The following is an 18,368-nucleotide window of genomic DNA, read 5'->3' as shown; positions in this document are numbered from 1 at the left end:
TTTTCCCATATTTGTTACGATGGACACAATCAAACGCAGATTTAAAGTCTACAAAGCAGACATATAGAGATGACTGCTTACTTGGTTTAATCAATGTTTAGGGAAATAGCTCGGAGGGTGGTGATTGTGCCTGACCCTCTGCAGAAGCCTGTAGGTTTTCAGCTATCAGTCACACAGCTGATTAGATCTTGCAAAAGCAGCAGGGAGAAATATTTTGCTCCGCTACAGAAGAGCTCCAGGAGTCTTTAATTCTCTGGCAAATACAGTTCGCCCCCTTTATACATTGGATTGAAGATAGAGCCTCTCCAGGAATTGGGGATTTCCTCAAACAGAAGTACATAGCTGAAGACTGGGGACATATGAATGAATTTTATAAATGGCTTATGGAAAGCCATTCAACCCTGGTGTCCCGTCGAGTCACTCTTTTTCAATTACCTTGGCAATTTTAGTTGATGAATAAGATAGTGAATGTTTCTTCTTCCATAACGCTGGTTTGTGAGAGACTTTATATAAGGCAGTCAAATCTACAATGTTTTTGCCAAAGTCCCCTAAAGAAGTGTTTGATGTATCTGTTACTGGGTTGTTTGGACAGCCTGAAGTTGGCATTTATGAAGGCAAACCAGGTTGTTTCTGCAATGCTTGAGTTATTTACAGTACATGGCTTCTTTCGATATTCTTGACATTTTGACAAACGTTTTTGAATTGTTCTCCTTACATGCTTGGACTAGTTTCACCCCAAAAGGATCCTAATTAAATAATTTTTCTCTCCAAAGGAATATTTTTGTACTCAGCTCCATGATGATGAACACTGTTGATTAAATGAATATCAGAGGGTGATCTTCTCAATGACCTCAATACCTGGTTAACCTTTCTTTTATCGTAACACAAATGGAGAGTCAGGGAGATTGGAACTAAACAATTAAAAGGAATCGACCCATACTAACTCCCTACATATAAAGCCAAAAAACACAAAAACGGTATGGGGTTCACTTGTAATGAGGAGCTGTAACCAAGGGAGATTATCCAGGGGCTCCTAGACCTCAATAGGTGTGTGAATGAAGTGTGAGTGCTGTGGAGTGGTGATGGGTGTGGGGTTCCTTTCCAGACTAGGTGGTCTCACACACTATATAGTGTCATGCTTTGTCATTTGACCACCTAGCCCCACCCAGGTAGGACAATGCAACCTGGGCAGACTCAACCTCACCGTTAAAGGAACGGGAGGGAGTGCGTAAATTATTATTTTCTGGAATAAGCGGGATCCTGCTAAGCTAGGGAAAGATATAAAAACACCTAAGCAGTTACCGGTGTGCAATCTACACTTTTAATAATGGTGTCTGCTGGTGTATTAAAAACAAGGATGGGACACCAGGTTGAGAACAAGGACTCACTGGGTCATATATCTAAAAAATGGCCGACATGTTTCTGCCCTCTACAATGAGCCAAGGAAGGTCTGGGGGCATTCTTCAGGGCCTAGGATCCCTAAACGTCATGCAATGCAGAGACAAACATCCAACACTCAGTAAGAGAGTGGGTACAGAGATATAAGAAATGATGATGCCTACCTGTGGCGAGGAACTACCTAACGTAGGCCTAAGGGAACAGAAGCGTGATTAACGTTTCGTAAAAAAACAACACAGCACAGCAAAACACACAAGGGGTGACAGAGCAAGCCAAAGTCATGCAATGTAAAAGGTGTAACAAATATCTACCAAGAACATAATATCTTACCCCAAGTCTAAAAGCTACTTGCCCCAGATTCCAGGAGGGGGAGTGTCCCCTTATAGTCACAGTCTAGGGGAAGGGAAAAGAAATAGGCAGGGACGGCAGTCAATATAAGTGAAAGAATCATGATTCTGTGGAAGATAGAATAAATCCGTAGGTATACTCCATAGGGAAAATTTAGGAGAATAACTCTGTGAAACAACGAGATAGACAACATCTCGTGTCAAAAGGTAGGCGCAGTTTAATGGATACCTGCAGGGAGGCAATATGGTGCAACAGGGGGGAAAAAATGGCAAGCAAACAGTCAGTAGCCATCGTTATTACATGCTAGAATAACCAACTGTAGGAAGTTGGCTCTGTATGCACTATTTCAAAGTAAGGAATAGTATGCACATAGTCCAAGGGTTCCCCTTAGAGGTAAGATAGTGGCAAAAAGAGATAATACTCATGCTCTATTTTGTGGTAGTGTGGTCGAGCAGTAGGCTTATCAAAGGAGTAGTGTTAAGCATTTGTTGTACACACACAGGCAATAAATGAGGAACACACACTCAGAGACAATTCCAGGCCAATAGGTTTTTGTATAGAAAAATATATTTTCTTAGTTTATTTTAAGAACCACAGGTTCAAGATTTACATGTAATACTTCAAATGAAAGGTACTTCAGGTAGGTACTTTAGGAACTTTGAATTAGCAAAATATCATAAACAGTTTTCACACAAATGGCAAATAGCTATTTTAAAACTGGACACTGCAATTTTCAACAGTTCCTGGGGGAGGTAAGTGTTTGTTAGTTTTTGAAGGTAAGTAAACCACCTACAGGGTTCAAGTTTGGGTACAAGGTAGCCCACGTTGGGGGTTCAGAGCAACCCCAAAGTTACCACACCAGCAGCTCAGGGACGGTCAGGTGCAGAGGTCAAAGTGGTGCCCAAAACGCATACGCTTCAATGGAGAAGGGGGTGCCCCGGTTCCAGTCTGCCAGCAGGTAAGTACCCGTGTCTTCGGAGGGCAGACCAGGGGGGTTTTGTAGGGCACCGGGGGGGACACAAGTCCACACAGAAAGTACACCCTCAGCGGCACGGGGGCGGCCGGGTGCAGTGTGCAAACAAGCGTCAGGTTTGTAATAGAAAGCAATGGGAGACCAAGGGGTCTCTTCAGCGATGTAGGCAGGCAAGGGGGGGCTCCTCGGGGTAGCCACCACCTGGGCAAGGGAGAGGGCCACCTGGGGGTCGCTCCTGCGCTGGAGGTCGGATCCTTCGGGTCCTGGGGGCTGCGGATGCAGTGTCCCTACCAGGCGTCGGGTTCTTGGAAGCAGGCAGTCGCGGTCAGGGGGAGCCTCAGGATTCCCTCTGCAGGCGTTGCTGTGGGGGTCCAGGGGGGTCAACTCTGACTACTCACGGTCTCGTAGTCGCCGGGGAGTCCTCCCTGAAGTGATTGTTCTCCACAAGTCGAGCCGGGGGCGGCGGGTGTAGAGTGCCAAGTCTCACGCTTCCGGGGGGAAACACGAGTTGTTTCAAAGTTGCTTCTTTGTTGCAAAGTTGCAGTCTTTGGTGAACAGAGCCGCTGTCCTCGGGAGTTCTTGGTCCTTCTAGATGCAGGGAAGTCCTCTGAGGCTTCAGAGGTCGCTGGTCCCTGTGGAAAGCGTCGCTGGAGCAGTGTCTTTAGAAGTGGGGAGACAGGCCGGTAGAGCTGGGACCAAAGCAGTTGGTGTCTCCGTCTTCTCTGCAGGGTTTTTCAGCTTAGCAGTCCTCTTCTTCTTAGGTTGCAGGAATCTGAGTTCCTATGTTCTGGGGAGCCCCTAAATACTGAATTTAGGGGTGTGTTTAGGTCTGGGGGGTTAGTAGCCAATGGCTACTAGCCCTTAGGGTGGTTACACCCTCTTTGTGCCTCCTCCCTGAGGGGAGGGGGGCACATCCCTAATCCTATTGCGGGAATCCTCCATCTGCAAGATGGAGGATTTCTAAAAGTTAGAGTCACCTCAGCTCAGGACACCTTAGGGGCTGTCCTGACTGGTCAGTGACTCCTCCTTGTTTTTCTCATTATCTCCTCCGGCCTTGCCGCCAAAAGTGGGGCCGTGGCCGGAGGGGGCGGGCAACTCCACTAGCTGGAGTGCCCTGGGGTGCTGTAACAAAGGGGGTGAGCCTTTGAGGCTCACCGCCAGGTGTTACAGTTCCTGCAGGGGGAGGTGTGAAGCACCTCCACCCAGTACAGGCTTTGTTACTAGCCACAGAGTGACAAAGGCACTCTCCCCATGTGGCCAGCAACATGTCTGGTGTGTGGCAGGCTGCTAAAACTAGTCAGCCTACACGGATAGTCGGTTTAGGTTTCAGGGGGCACCTCTAAGGTGCCCTCTGGGGTGTATGTTACAATAAAATGTACACTGGCATCAGTGTGCATTTATTGTGCTGAGAAGTTTGATACCAACTTCACAGTTTTCAGTGTAGCCATTATGGTGCAGTGGAGTTCGTGCATGACAGACTCCCAGACCATATACTCTTATGGCTACCCTGCACTTACAATGTCTAAGGTTTTGCTTAGACACTGTAGGGGCATAGTGCTCATGCACTTATGCCCTCACCTATGGTATAGTGCACCCTGCCTTAGGGCTGTAAGGCCTGCTAGAGGGGTGTCTTATCTATACTGCATAGGCAGTGTGAGGTTGGCATGGCACCCTGAGGGGAGTGCCATGTCAACAGTCTTTTTATCCCCACTAGCACACACAAGCTGGCAAGCAGTGTGTCTGTGCTGAGTGAGGGGTCCCCAGGGTGGCATAAGATATGCTGCAGCCCTTAGAGACCTTCCCTGGCATCAGGGCCTTTGGTACCAGGGGTACCAGTTACAAGGGACTTACCTGGATGCCAGGGTGTGCCAATTGTGGAAACAAAAGTACAGGTTAGGGAAAGAACACTGGTGCTGGGGCCTCGTTAGCAGGCCTCAGCACACTTTCAAATCAAAACTTAGCTTCAGCAAAGGCAAAAAGTCAGGGGGTAACCATGCCAAGGAGGCATTTCCTTACACCGACCGTCTGTACCCCAACTCGGGGAAACAGCCAATGGGTAAAGTAAACTGCACACACTGCAACCAACAAACAAACACTCTGCCAAACAGTATAATTCTTATCTGTAGCATAGCAGTAGATCTCTGAAGAGAAAGAGGAGGAGGTGCTCCAGCACTCACTTTATCATTGATTAGGTGGGTAGCAACAGGACTGGTGTGCGATCCTACTACATTCCTTGGTTTGTACATAAATCCTTATTTCATCTACTAGCATAGGACCTTCGTGCTATGCTTACTACTATTTGTGTTTATTATCTTCCAGATAGCCGACCTTGTCTGAGCGTGAGTTAGCGCTGTAGATACCTGTGACTCCTATTAAACTGTTCTGGTTCAGCAATGTGTGCTATCCGTGCATCGCTTGTGCCTCAGTGTGAGACTGCACATATACATTAAGCTGCTGTCTTTAACCCAAACTCTCCTTCAAGGTTTACATTCATTATCTGACGCACCCCTGGACAACAACGGTAACCAAGAGGCTGCCTCCCTTCTTTGAGAACTCTTGCCAGCTAAATTGACTTGAGCACGAGCTGGCCACTGTGCACAGGTAGTTCCTGTATTTTTATGGGGATTCTATTGTCTCATTCTCATTATGTTTCAGCTTTTCCATGGTCATTTCGGCTTTATGCTTCTGTACAAGGCTGCTCCTCCCCGGGCACTTCTAATGCCTTGACTTGCTCTAAAGCCACCCCTTAAATTGACAATTAATCAATTCTGCTTCACGTAGGCAATCGAGAACCACATGTCCGCTTCTACATATTGAGTTGCTTTACCCTCTGTTGAAGGTTCCTTGTCGTAGTTTGGGTTTGCTTCCTACTTAATTATTGTTTTTCTTATGGAGTGCCCTCCAGGATGCCCTAGGATTTATTCCAGCATTGCTATATAGGGCTAGCAGTTCACCTTGGGATTGATTCCCATTCTACGTTCTCCCAGGCAAGTTCCCTTTTTGCAAGTACTGTTTTTGGACAGACCCAAATTAATTCAATTTAGAGCCTTAAATGTATATTGTGGGCCTAATTACAAGTCTAGTGGTCACTAGCCCACCAGACGCGCTGTGGTGGTCCGGACCGCTGGGGCTTTGACGGTCTGACTGTCAAATTAAGACTTTGGTGATACCAACGTGATGAAGGCAGTCATGGTTGTAATCAGCCAGGGTGGCGCTGAAGTCAGCCTCGCCATGCTGATTTTACAACCTTGTTCTCCGCCAGCCTTTTCATGGCGTTCTGACCACCATGAAAAGGCTGGCAGAGAACAAGGGCAGGGGGTCGCCCCTGCCCAGCACCCTTGAAATGCAGACAGTGGGCATTTCATGGGCACTGGTGCAACCTGCATGAAGAATCATTGTCGCAGGCTCCGTTCTGAGCCGGGAACAATGCTGCAGCACCTTTTCCACTGGGCTGACCGGCAGTGGGAAAGTTGTAATGGGGCCGATGGGTAAACCACCAGCACTGTGGCGGTCTCCTCATCTGGTGCTTGGCGGACAGATATTTCCGTCCACCAAACTCCTAATGACCCCCTTTATTTCTATATTCTGGATGCTCACGCCTCGTCCTGAAGATGACCTTTGTACAAGGTAGAAACCCCATCGACAACAGAAGTTCATAGACTCCACTTCCTGAAAATTAAAAGTAGTGAAAAGGCACCAGAAGTCATACGTCTTTATATCTGTGATGCACTGTCTCTTTTCATATATCACTGCACTCTTTCCTAATTTATATGTGAGCCTTGATCTTGACAAAAGACAAAAAAAAATTACTGAATAAATTGTTATAGAGTACTTATTGCCTGCCTTTCCTTTTTTGAAATATGTTTTTGTCTTGCTTTTGGTATCACATAATGTGTTTATTGGAAAACTGTTCTGCCAGGCATTAATTGTTATCTAGGAATTTATTGAGACATAACAGTTTCTTGTATTGATTCATTTCTAAGTGAACAACTGTCTTACCTGAAATATTATATCACTCCAAGTTTGTCAAATATTTTGGGTTTACCCTTGTTCATATTACTGTATTACAAATAGGATGCACTTTCCTTGTTTGCTCCATGGTGCACCTTTAAAAAGGTGCACCCTGCACAAACAAAAAGTGTGCACCCTGCACAAACAAAAAGTGTGCACTATTAGAATGAATGCATTGTCCCCAGGGCAGCGCAAACTCATGCTGCCACGGGGGCCGTGCAATCAAGTGAAATACGGAGTAGCTGTTTAAAAGCTGCTCCGGTTGCGCTGTGCAGGCAGCAAACTGTCTGCACTTTTAAGGGGAATAGCGATCCCCTTCCAGGTAGGTTGAGTGACTGCACCCACCTGCCGGGGGAATTTCTGAGGGGTTCATAGGTTCCCTTTTATGTTTAAACTCTCACTTTTAATAAATATATCACTAAAATGTAATGTGGTAGCACAGCGGTTCCCAACTGTGGTCCATGGGGATCCGTGACACATTCCCAGGAGTCCGCAGGCCTGGGCCAGCGGCAAGACACTTCTCCAGCTGGGGTCTCAGGGCAGAAACGTGCATGTTTTTATATTTATTACTTCCTTTGTGGAGCAGTTTTGAAAGCACTGCAAAGTTCCTTGCACATTCAGCAGCTTTCAAAGCATCAAGATGACTTTGGTAATTAATGTAGCTGCTAGAGACATATGGAAGCGTTATCTAGTGGCAGTTTTAACTCTTCTAAGGTAGTGCAGATGGCTAATATGCCTGCTGCAAAGAATGTGTATCATGCAGAGAAATGTATTTTATGTGCATAGCAAAAATGGGTTACTACTTTTGTCACAGAGATTCTTTTGTTATTGTGCAGAGTTCATAAGTTACAATCGTAATCTAGCACAGTGAGCTATGAACTGCCAAAGAGCTGCATACAAACTGCACTGTGCAAATTACAGAGTTTCATTTTTTTCCCAGTCTTTCATTTTCCTTATGCTGCTAAAAAAGGTTTGCTTGCGTAGAAATACATTCTTATTCTTAAAGTCAAAGTTAATTACTGTGTTATGTTCTGAATTTGTGCTTCTCTAGACCAAGGCTTCTTAGAAAATGCCTACCAGAGTGGATGACATGTGAATCCTACACCTTGTAGTCCCATGTAAAGTGCTCCAACACCCTACACTGGTATGAGCGGTGTTATAAAACTAATTAATTACATGTAAAAGAGAGTCTATGGAGAGATAAGAGGCCCTCATTGTTTTACTTAATTTCCCCACCACATATTTAATCGAAAAAGCTTTCTCAGATCTTATGTAGCTAAAAAATAAAAAAAACAGAAATCGCTTGAGGAAATTTAGAATCTGACCTGAGGATTCAGCTTTCCTAAATAAAACCAAACATTGAAAAATTAGTCGCAGAGATGATGCACCAATATTCCCATTAAAACTTTTCGATTTTTGCATATTTTTTCAATATAGCTTTTGTAATTTGAGGATTTGTTTGATGTGTACTTGTTTGTGCACTTTTTGTCAATTACTGCTTTAAATGTTTGATATTTAAATTGTACGAATTGCTTGGGGTCCTTGGCTTCCAGTAGTAAATCAGTGGGGGTTCTCAGGAGTCAAAAGGTTGGGAACCACTGTGGTAGTGCACTGTCATTTACAGAGAGTAGGTTTACAAGAAATGTTCAAAACCTTCCCACCAACTTGCTGCTTTACTGATAAAACTATATAGTGCTTTAACAATAATCTGTGAAAACTGGGGTTCAGAAAACATATTTCTCATAGCACATTATCAAGTAAAGGGGGTTATTACAACTTGGGAGGAGGTGTTAATCCGTCCCAAAAGTGACGATAAAGTGACGGAAATACCACCAGCCGTATTACGAGTCCATTATATCCTATGGAACTCTTAACACGGCTGGTGGTATATCCGTCACTTTACCGTCACTTTTGGGACGGATTAACACCTCCTCCAAAGTTGTAATAACCCCCAAAGTGTTATGATTTGTTTTCCGTCTTTTTAAATATTTTTTCACTACACAGGTGTACAAAAAATGGGCTTTCACATCTACTGAAGTATATTTTGAAATGATTGTACAGTTGACTTTGTTATCTAAATGTGGTGTGCTAGGAACAACCTGGTACCCTACAGCCTTTCATTTCACACTGTTTGTACAACAGGTCAGACAGTTCACCTTACAAAATCCTGGAACTCTACAGTCAGAAGGAAACTTTTGACCTCTGTCTCTGAACACAGAGCAAATGTGATCAGATAACAAGATTTAAAGGAGCCTTTATTGCAAGTGGAGCGAGCTCCTGACCTTAAAAGCAGGTCAGGGGTCACTCTTCTGCTTCGAGAGTTTTTATTATCAAATTCTAGGGTAAACTGCATCTAGTTTAAACATGACTATCTGGTTCTGCATTCTTTGTTAATCCTATTTCTTTACCTCTGAAGCCCCACAACTCTTCTTTATCTGCTTTTCTTAATTGAAGGTGTAGGTCATATTTTGTAAGAAATTGGAATAATTGAACTTTTGATTTTATCTTAGATTCTGACTCTTCATCTTGGGTTTTAATTGCAACACCATTGGGTGTGCAATAGATCACACAATTCATTCTTTCACAGCAAATATCTGCCAAGTAAATTAGCAGCACTCGAACCACATAATATGAATCAGTGATCTTTCTCAATGGGCCCTATGTTAACTGGGACATACGCTGAAACTTGATTAGTAATATACTTATTGCTCATTCCTACAACTTAGACTTATTTTCCCAAGAGGGGTAGGTTTAGAACCGCTACAGAATAAACAGTAGAGAGGGTAGTAGCAGTACTGATTAAAAATTATATGGGGTGGCATTCATCTCACCATCTACATATGGATCACTTTGGTCTACCTATAGGACTGCACCAAGCATTCAATCCTCCTCTCCCCTCAGGCACCGGCATTCCAAATGTGTTGCATTTGGTGAAAACTGGAAAAAAGCATTGCTCTGAATCAATGGATTCTGTGAAACCCTGGGCTGTATTGCATTTTGTCTCTCATGTTTTGCTGCAACACTAGAGTTACAGGCATATTCATAAGTAACTGCCCCTGATTTTGTACTATTTTCATCGAAGCGTATTGGGCTGGGACATTAAACACTTTAATGTGTCTGAATTGTACACAAGCAGTACTCTTGTGTCAAGTATGTCTTATAAAATTTCTCTGAATCCAATTTTCAAATTAACAATATTAATTTCTCTCTTCTCAGGTTGTGTAGTAGCAACAGCTTGAATAACGGAGATCAATGTGACGACAGCAGTTCCACTAAGACTAGGTAAAGCTGGCAACACACTCTTAGGCGGAGCAGTTATAGTACAGAGAGCTGTTGTTTCTTACATGCTTATGCCTGATTCTCCTGCACCCACATCCGATATTGCCAGTCTCTGTGTCTGTATACCATTTGTGTAAGGAGGAGGTTCAAAATCTAGCAGGTCATTTAGAAAACTCTCTCATCTGACTCAATGTCTTCATTTCTTTTTTGTTTTTTGCTTTTAGAATCATTCATTTTCTTTTTGTCCGATTCATTAAGTATAGCAGAAAATAACCTCATACCTTGCATTGTATCTTCTCTCCACACCTTTTTCTGTATGCTCCATATGGATTCTAACCACTCATTCTTACTGGTAACCTAACTTTGTAATAGATTTCCTCTTCTTTTCTATAGCCACTCAATCTCATTCAAGTAATATTTCAAATTGTGTAGGGCTAGGTTGTGGCTTCCTCTCACACATTGCATACCCCAGGAAATCAAGCTTTCGAGTATTAACAATACCCTATGAGGAAATTGCAAGTCCTTGTCGCCAGAAGTGGACTTGTGCCAGTCTGTGAACAACACACAAACACATAATGCCTGGCATTTGTCATAATTTCGAAAGCAGGTGAACTTGATCTTCTCCCTATCACTAAGAGCTTTAGGCTTTTTCTATACAGCACCCACTATTCTCACTCAAACTAATCTCAAAACCCTTGCAAATTAAACAAATGACAATCAACTATGCCAAGTGAGGCCTACGGCAAAGCTCAACCAATCACTGCAATACCTACAATGGCAACCAATCAATGATAACATGACTTGTGATGATTTCTCACCAATTCCAGAGTGACTCTCAGCGTCAGTCACCCAACTGCAGTGCGACTTCTTGAATAGATATGAACACAGTGCCTTTTGCCAGAAACACACAAAAATAAACAAAACAAATTCTTGTCTGCTCAACCTAAATAATACAAATAATATAAATAAAAGTGGGAAACAAGGAATGAAAGAAAATAATATTGCAGTTGATAAGAACAGAATGAGTACATTTACTGCACTTGCCAATGACAAATTCATACAAGGCAGACTCCTGTCCAGCTGTAGCCCACCCGTGATCAGCACGTTTACTTCTGTGCACCAAAGAATAAACAAACACCAATCTCAGTTAAGCACATCCAGTCAAAAAGTACAACCGTTCTAATACAGAAACCAAGACAGAGAATTCTGTCAGTGAGTTTACTCCTGCAGACAAGTTCAACAATATATTTCCAGATCTTGGATTACAACGAGGCTGATTACCTTAACCAACAGATATGGCAAAAAACAACAAAATCAAAGTAATTAAACCACCTAATTAATTGCAAATTAACAACGAAGGGGGCAAAAATATTAAATACAGTACAATGCACGATACAACATAAATCAACACACTCACACTATAAATCACATAATGCACCAGCAGCATGTCAATTACTCAAAATTCATTAAAACCTCCTAATACTCATGATCCTTTTGCCTGAAAACAGGAAATTCATGAAGGTTTATTAAATTCAAAGTGCAATGCAGAAAAATTGAATATGCAAATGCAGCACTAGCTCGCTGATTCAGTTAATAGTTAGAAATCAACTGCCATGAAGGCCAACGGTTACAGAAATCAATGCTAAAATGAGCACATTCTGGAAAAAAAGATGAAGTCTCAAATGTGCAGCAAATCACAAGAGAATCAGACAGCATTCCTAATAGAAACCGAAAGAATGTCTCAGGTTCAGGAGTGTATATAGCCAGTTTGAGCATAGAAAATGATGGAAACTATAGTCAGCATAGTGGGAGCAAAAGTATATAACAAATCACTTTGCCTTTTTTTAAAAAAAACGTCATATAGTCCTACATTTGAACACTAACCCACTAAATTAATATAGATCCGCCCACTCTGACCTAATGTCATCAGGAAGCATCAGAACAAACTAGTTACATGAGCAAAACAATCACGAATGAACGAAATACAGTGTGCTGGCAGGAAGAAACTTGGAAAGCAGCAAAGACTTCCTCCAACAAGTTTTTCCAAAACAATATGTCATACAAAATAAAAAGTGCACATTGTGCTGCGTGTTGGTTCAAGTGAGAAATATAAACACAACAATGGACATTTTAACAAAGATGGAGTCAAAGTCTACCCGAGGCCTAGTATACTGTAAAGCCAGGTAAACACACAGAAAAACATAATGATTTTGTTTCAATTGCAATAGTTTCGTGTTTATAAACATATACGAAATCAAATGTAAAACAACTAATATTAATACACACATAATTCAGAATCGGGGAATAACGTTCACACTCACCAGCAGCTTTATCTTTAACATAACACAACCAGACGTGTCAGGACCTCAGGCATTTCACACACTTTTTCAACATAAAACATACTAGGTCCAAGCACTCTCCATCTAACCATAAAGGTCCACTTGCAGTTGCTTCAGTTTAACTGTTACGGAGCTGTTACAGCTGCATGCTAAGCTGACATATTAAACCAGAAAAATAAATAAGAGCAGCATGGCAGACTAATTTAGGAGTGTCATTAAGGGTGAGGCTTTTCGGTGACCAATATCAGAAACAAATAAAGAAACAGTGTATAATACTGCAATGCATTATAAATGTACCAAACCGAGAAAGGAAGGTGCCAACCATGAAGCTGCTGTACAAATAGTGAAATAAAAAGTTTGATACTCAATCTAGAGAGTTGCATCTACTTCTAGAGATTACAACTTCAGGTGGACATGGGAAGAGGAATAGTAAAACGTTGTTTCTGTCATCTCCCTTCTTCTTAAAAATGCCACTACTTTGAAGAAAAACGAGGAAAGTATTACCGTTAATGCGTCACTGCCAATAGTAAAAAGCCGGACGTCCAACATCTTTATTTATTATCTATTTTTTAAAAATACACATATTCAAACAAAATCACACTGCTAAATTTACAACTTTTCTATAGGAGAGAAAAGTTTTCTAACGAAACGCAGCACAGTGTTGTGTACACGTCCAACAAGAAACAGCCAAAGCCACCCTGCTTAGCCCATCACAATCCCCTCTGGATCAACTGCACTGTACACACACAGCCAAGATACACTTTTCCATCCCAAACATCATCCCTTTAGCACAGGGGCACACACAACAACGCAGCCCGACATAAACAATGGCTACAGAAAAGTGGCGCACAAAACTCATCATTAAGCAAGACATACACAAGCACGTTTAAAAATAGTTTAGTGGGGTGCTTGGTATCAAGCTTGTCATGCCTGCATAAGCGGTGCTTGAGGTGCTCACTTGAATTTCTTAAAGAGTTACATTAACTCCAGGTGAGCTACTTACAAGAAGTTCCGTGAATTCACTCTGCTGTCTGGTGTCCGTTGTTGATCTTTTTAACGGGTATCCATAATTCTAGCACATTTGCGTCGCATAGCAACCAATCCCATGGCAGAACATATTGTAGAAAGCGTCTGAGAGTTTAAGAGCGACAGGAACTGAAAACATGTAAGGGGATCTATGATTGGACCATTGAAAGCAGGCACCTTAGCCAATCATAATCCGCAACAAGAAAGTTCGATGTGCTGATTGGTTTTCGAGGTCATACGTGTCTTTGTCCAGCCCCCTTCCACTTACATAGGTACCTATCGTTTTAGTCAGTTATAGCCCTTGATTTAAGGGCCTTGAAGTTGAAATACGTGCTTGTTACCTTTGAGCAGGTGGTCAGCTGCTGGATTTGCATGGGAAGAAAGAAGGGGGGTGGCTTGCACCGGTATACGTCGATTTAGGGGTGATCACGGATGAGTGAGTTGCGGTGTGGCTGGGACAGTTAATGACAGGCGGCTCACGGCGGGCGAGACAGATCCTGGTGTCCGTGGACGCCAATCATTATGAAACTTACACCGGGGTCTGCAGAATCCATAGTGGTGTTTCCTTAGTACATATGTCTTGTGATATGTACTGGCGCTGGGAATTTTGTTTATGCTACACTGTTTTTTTGTACTCTGCTGGTACATTGAGTGCCTCCTTTATTTCCACACAATCATAATTTTACCCGCATTGCCTACGTATTCACACCGAGACCGAGGAAACATCGGGAAAGTTTGGTAATTTTCCCTTTAACCAATACTAGATAAAAACGTGTTGAAAAAAAGGTAACGCTCTGAAGGTTATCTCTAAAAGATTGTAAAGTAAATGGAGGCCGAAGTGCTGTTTAAAAAAAAATACAGAGTGTTTAACATAAACTGTTTCCCCAGTACCATCTCAAGGCCAGCCCGGAACATGAATTCATTCACAGATGTTTGTCTTCTAAGACTGGTGACAACTCTGACAAGGACGGCTTGCAGAGTGTGCAGGTCACATTCTGCATATACATGCACAAGTGGCATTCTACATTGGATCTATACCTGTGTCAGTGTTTCTGGCATTCATAAGGAGGAGGAGTACTGCACTGGCAAGCAATGCTTTTCAATCACCCCTCTTTTTTTGCAATTTTCTTTATGGGTAATAACATAACTGGAGATCTCTTACCAACCCCATTCCTTTCTTTCATTCAGAATAGAATAGAAATAGGTAAGTGAGGACAGTTTGTCTGGGATATTTTGGCATTTGAAAAATGTTTAGCTCTTCTAGTTTTAATTGGTGGTCACAGTTTTTATAAATACATCAAAAAAGAGCTCACAACACAGTAGACATGATATACATGTGTATGTTCAAGTAGAGGGTGTCATTCAAATGGAAAAGAGATAGGAAGGGAAACGAAAGAGATAGTGACTAAATAAACAAGTGCAAATTGTTACAACAGTGCAGCTCTCAGAATTCCTAGGCTTTGTAGAAATTCAAAGTTGGTACCTCGTACTCTAGGTGAATTTCAAACTGGACGCATGCCCAAATCATCTGAGTAGCCTAGGCCTATCATTTAGCACGAACATAATTGTGTGATGAGTAGTACAGCAGCCACACGTTTTTTCTCGTTAAACTGCCTATAGTAGAATTAATACAGTTATTGTTGGTTTCACCTGGTTAATAACTGGACTGTTGAGTCATATTTGTTGAAAACTTTCCCAGTACTGCTGACTTCAGGCTCCTACTATCAGTAGATAGTTCCCCTGCTTTTCCCCACTCCTCCTGGGATGCTTGATGTTATTATGTAGAATAGCTCCCATAAGCACCTTGTCTCCATACAATGAGTCTCCCCACAGGGCCTTTGCTTTCAATCTTTGCAAGGCCAGATGATGTAAAGGCCCTGGAAAATCGCTTAAATGGAAGAAGATAGGAGACCTAGAAGTCTGGCTGACTCCCTTAGAAGTTATAGACTCTCATTTAAGAACGTATCTTATTTCCTTTCAAAATGTTGTACTCTTCTTTAGGGGTAGTAAAATCATCACTTTATAGTATTTATCGTGAACCCCCAAAACTCTAAGGATTTAGAAGGAGTAAGTATAGATTTCTCTTTGTTTATGATAAAACTCAAACATATCAGGCGAGACATAACCATGTCCAGATCTTTCATAATTTGCAAATTGCACTGAGACATAATAATCTAAATAAAATCATAATGTCGAAATAAAAAATCATCTGTATTCCTCTCTCCCTGAGATAGGAAACTACTGCTCTCAGTACCTTGGTAAAACAACATGAAGTTGAAGAAAGGCCGAATGGAAGCGCTTGGAATTGGTAAAGTAGATTCTTCCAGAGGAACTGAAGATAAGGCTGAAACTCTTTGGCCATGGGAATAGTAAAGTAGGCATCTTTCAAGTCTAACTTTATTAGCCAATCTCCCTTTAGTAGCATATCTCTTAAAAGATGGATCCCTTCCTCCCTGAAGTGTCTGTAAACTAAAAACTTGTTCAGCTGTCTTAAATTTTTCACCGGTCTCCACTCTTCGTCCTTTTTTTTTCACAAGGGAAAGTGTACTTACAAAAACCTTTTGATCTAAAGTTACCTCTAGAATTGTTCCCTTCTGTAATAAGTTCTTTATTTCTTCCTCTACAATTTTCTGTTGAATGGTGGATAAATAGGTTCCCATGTGGAAGCTGTTTGATAGGGTTGTTTACAAAATTCTGTTTTGAACCTCAGATAGTCCCTAACACCCAAGGGTCTTGTGTAATCGTTTCCCACTTTTGGGAAGAGTCTGAGTCGTCCTCCTAGTTTTTGCTTGGAAAGAAGAAAAACATTGATCACGTCATCTTTGGGGGTAAAAGAACACAGCAGAACCTGATTAGTAGATTCTACTTGAGCCTCTAGGAAATCTTGAGAAAGGGGACCTTTGGAAACTTCTGCCTGCAGAACATGCCCTTTTGCTAGCCCTTCCAAAAACACTTGCATTAAAAACTTTGGACATATTAGATTGCACTTTATCCAGTGCAGTGAATGTTACAACCTATTTGCTGAGTGATTTAATCATATCGTCCCCAAAGAGGAGGCCTTTAGGATTCTCTGAAGATTCTTTCTCTGCCAGATCTGCTAGTTTAGAGTAATCTTCATCAAGACAATCCTCCTCCTTTCGACATTAAGGCCTGCATTAGCATTCCAGAGGAGAACCGTAGCTCTTTGGCTCCATCCTCTGAGTAGGTTTATTTCTAAGGGGAGGTCATTTGTGTGAGCATCCTCCACCATATCTATTATTCTGGCTAGGGGACTGACTGTCTCAAGAAGGCAATCTTGACAAGATCTTAAAGCTCTCTGCAGTCCCTTCCTAGGGTCTCGACCCAGTTTAAAAATAAATTAAAAATCAGGATAGAAAAATGTGCATGAATTACCAAATGTCAACATGAATCACCAATGGTAGATAAGTTGCTGTAAGCTTATCAGTAATGCTCATTCAGAAACCCAGCACATATATCATCATGACACCCTAGGGTGCCCCCCACCCTGTAATGCCACCGTCTAGGAAAGAAATGCCCCCTAAACAGAGGCAGGCCCTAGCCCTTCTGGGTTACCCATGTGACATCTGGTAGATCGGGGGATGGGGCTTGCCTCCTTAGTTCACAGGCAGAGTAGGCTTCTGATGGAGAAAGGGCGTGGCTCATGGTGTGATGGAAGCGGGGTTTCTCCGCTTTCATCACAGCAGGGTTTCTCCACTCCCCGGAGGCGATGATGGACCCCGTGCCCTCAAGTAGGTCCTTAGCCGGGGTCGAGGGTTGGCATGCACAGTGTGACTGATGGGCAGCCCTCCCTGGGTCCCTCTGCCAGCTAGTAATGGAGGTGAGGACCACTTACTCAGGCGTGCGGCACAGCAGCTAAACCACATGATTTCCTTCTCGTCTCTCAGCCCACTTGAAAAAGATGCAGAACAGTGATCCTTCCTTTACAGGTCTACCCGGGCCCACGTCGGTAAACCCCAGCAGTCCTTGGGATGTGCTGAGAAGTGCTGCGGCAGGTGCGGACGTGGCGGCAATGCCGTTTTGCACTGGTCTGGGCAGACCATCCTAGTTGCTGCTGATCTGCCGATTGGGCCCCCAGCAACAAAGGGGAAGCATAGATCCACCACAATGTCTGTCCTTCAGACTTAGGACAGTGTACAAGCTCTCAGAAGTTTGGGACAGTGAACAGTGCTTGATGGGCACTGGGGAATAACAAATAAGCGCTCAACACGTGCTAATGGCCCATATAAAGTGGAAATAAAGGTGCTTCTCATGTGCTAATTTGAAGATTTGTCAGCCTCAATGCCCCATGACAATCTGGCTGGTGCAGGGTCTCTGGGGGGGCAGGGGTCAGACGGTAAGCTCTTGAAGAACACTAGGTGCTGAGCCCAGAGCGGGAAAGCAAGCAGCAGGCCAGCACAAAAGGGAGTTAATCATAGTGGTGGTTCCGCCTGGCAAAACAGCAGTCCTCTAGTAGAACAGAGTGATGGAGCAGCTGGCAGCAGGGCAACAAGCAGAAAAGCAATCCAGCGAGTCCTTTATGCCACCCAGGCAGAAGGACAACAGCAGAAGAGCAGTACAGCTAAGTCTTTTGAGCAGTGCAGCAGTCCTTCTGATATAGGTTTAGTCCCAGTTTGAAAAGTGCTCTAAAAACAGGGGTCAGAACCTCTGTACTTATACTCAAAAATGTCTTAGTTTAAGGGGTGACTTCAAACGGGCCCTTTCAAGTGGAACACAACCCCTTTTAACCAGCCCTACCTCCAGACATCAGTAGGGGGCAAATCAATCCATTGTGTGAGGTAGGGACACATCCTATTGACATGTAACTGCGCCTGCTTCCCTCTCCCAGCTCAGGAAGACTATGAGTATGCAGATGTACCTAGCCTCTGCTGTTGTGGCGGTCTAGAAAGTATGCACATGGTGTAGCTGTCCCTCTGTCTTAAACATGGATTGGAGTCAGGCTGCAAAACACTAAAGTTGTAAGCACTGAGAAATGC

The 18,368-nt window shown here is 43.0% G+C and overlaps 1 protein-coding gene across 1 annotated transcript in view; it reads right to left on the bottom strand.

Moving 5' to 3' along the window:
* CEP162 (centrosomal protein 162) overlaps positions 1-13,463 on the bottom strand; it is a 697,428-nt gene extending 683,965 nt beyond the window's left edge. The window contains exon 1 of the mRNA XM_069235591.1: positions 13,352-13,463. The gene's annotated coding sequence lies outside the window, so the exon portion shown is untranslated. The remainder of the gene's footprint in view (positions 1-13,351) is intronic.
* Between the last annotated feature and the right edge of the window lie 4,905 nt (positions 13,464-18,368).

Source organism: Pleurodeles waltl, chromosome 5, assembly GCF_031143425.1.
Source record: "Pleurodeles waltl isolate 20211129_DDA chromosome 5, aPleWal1.hap1.20221129, whole genome shotgun sequence".
In the NCBI taxonomy this organism is placed as follows: Eukaryota; Metazoa; Chordata; class Amphibia; order Caudata; family Salamandridae; genus Pleurodeles; species Pleurodeles waltl.
The sequence above is the reverse complement of the archived record's forward strand: the minus strand, read 5'-3'. Positions and strand labels throughout refer to the sequence as shown.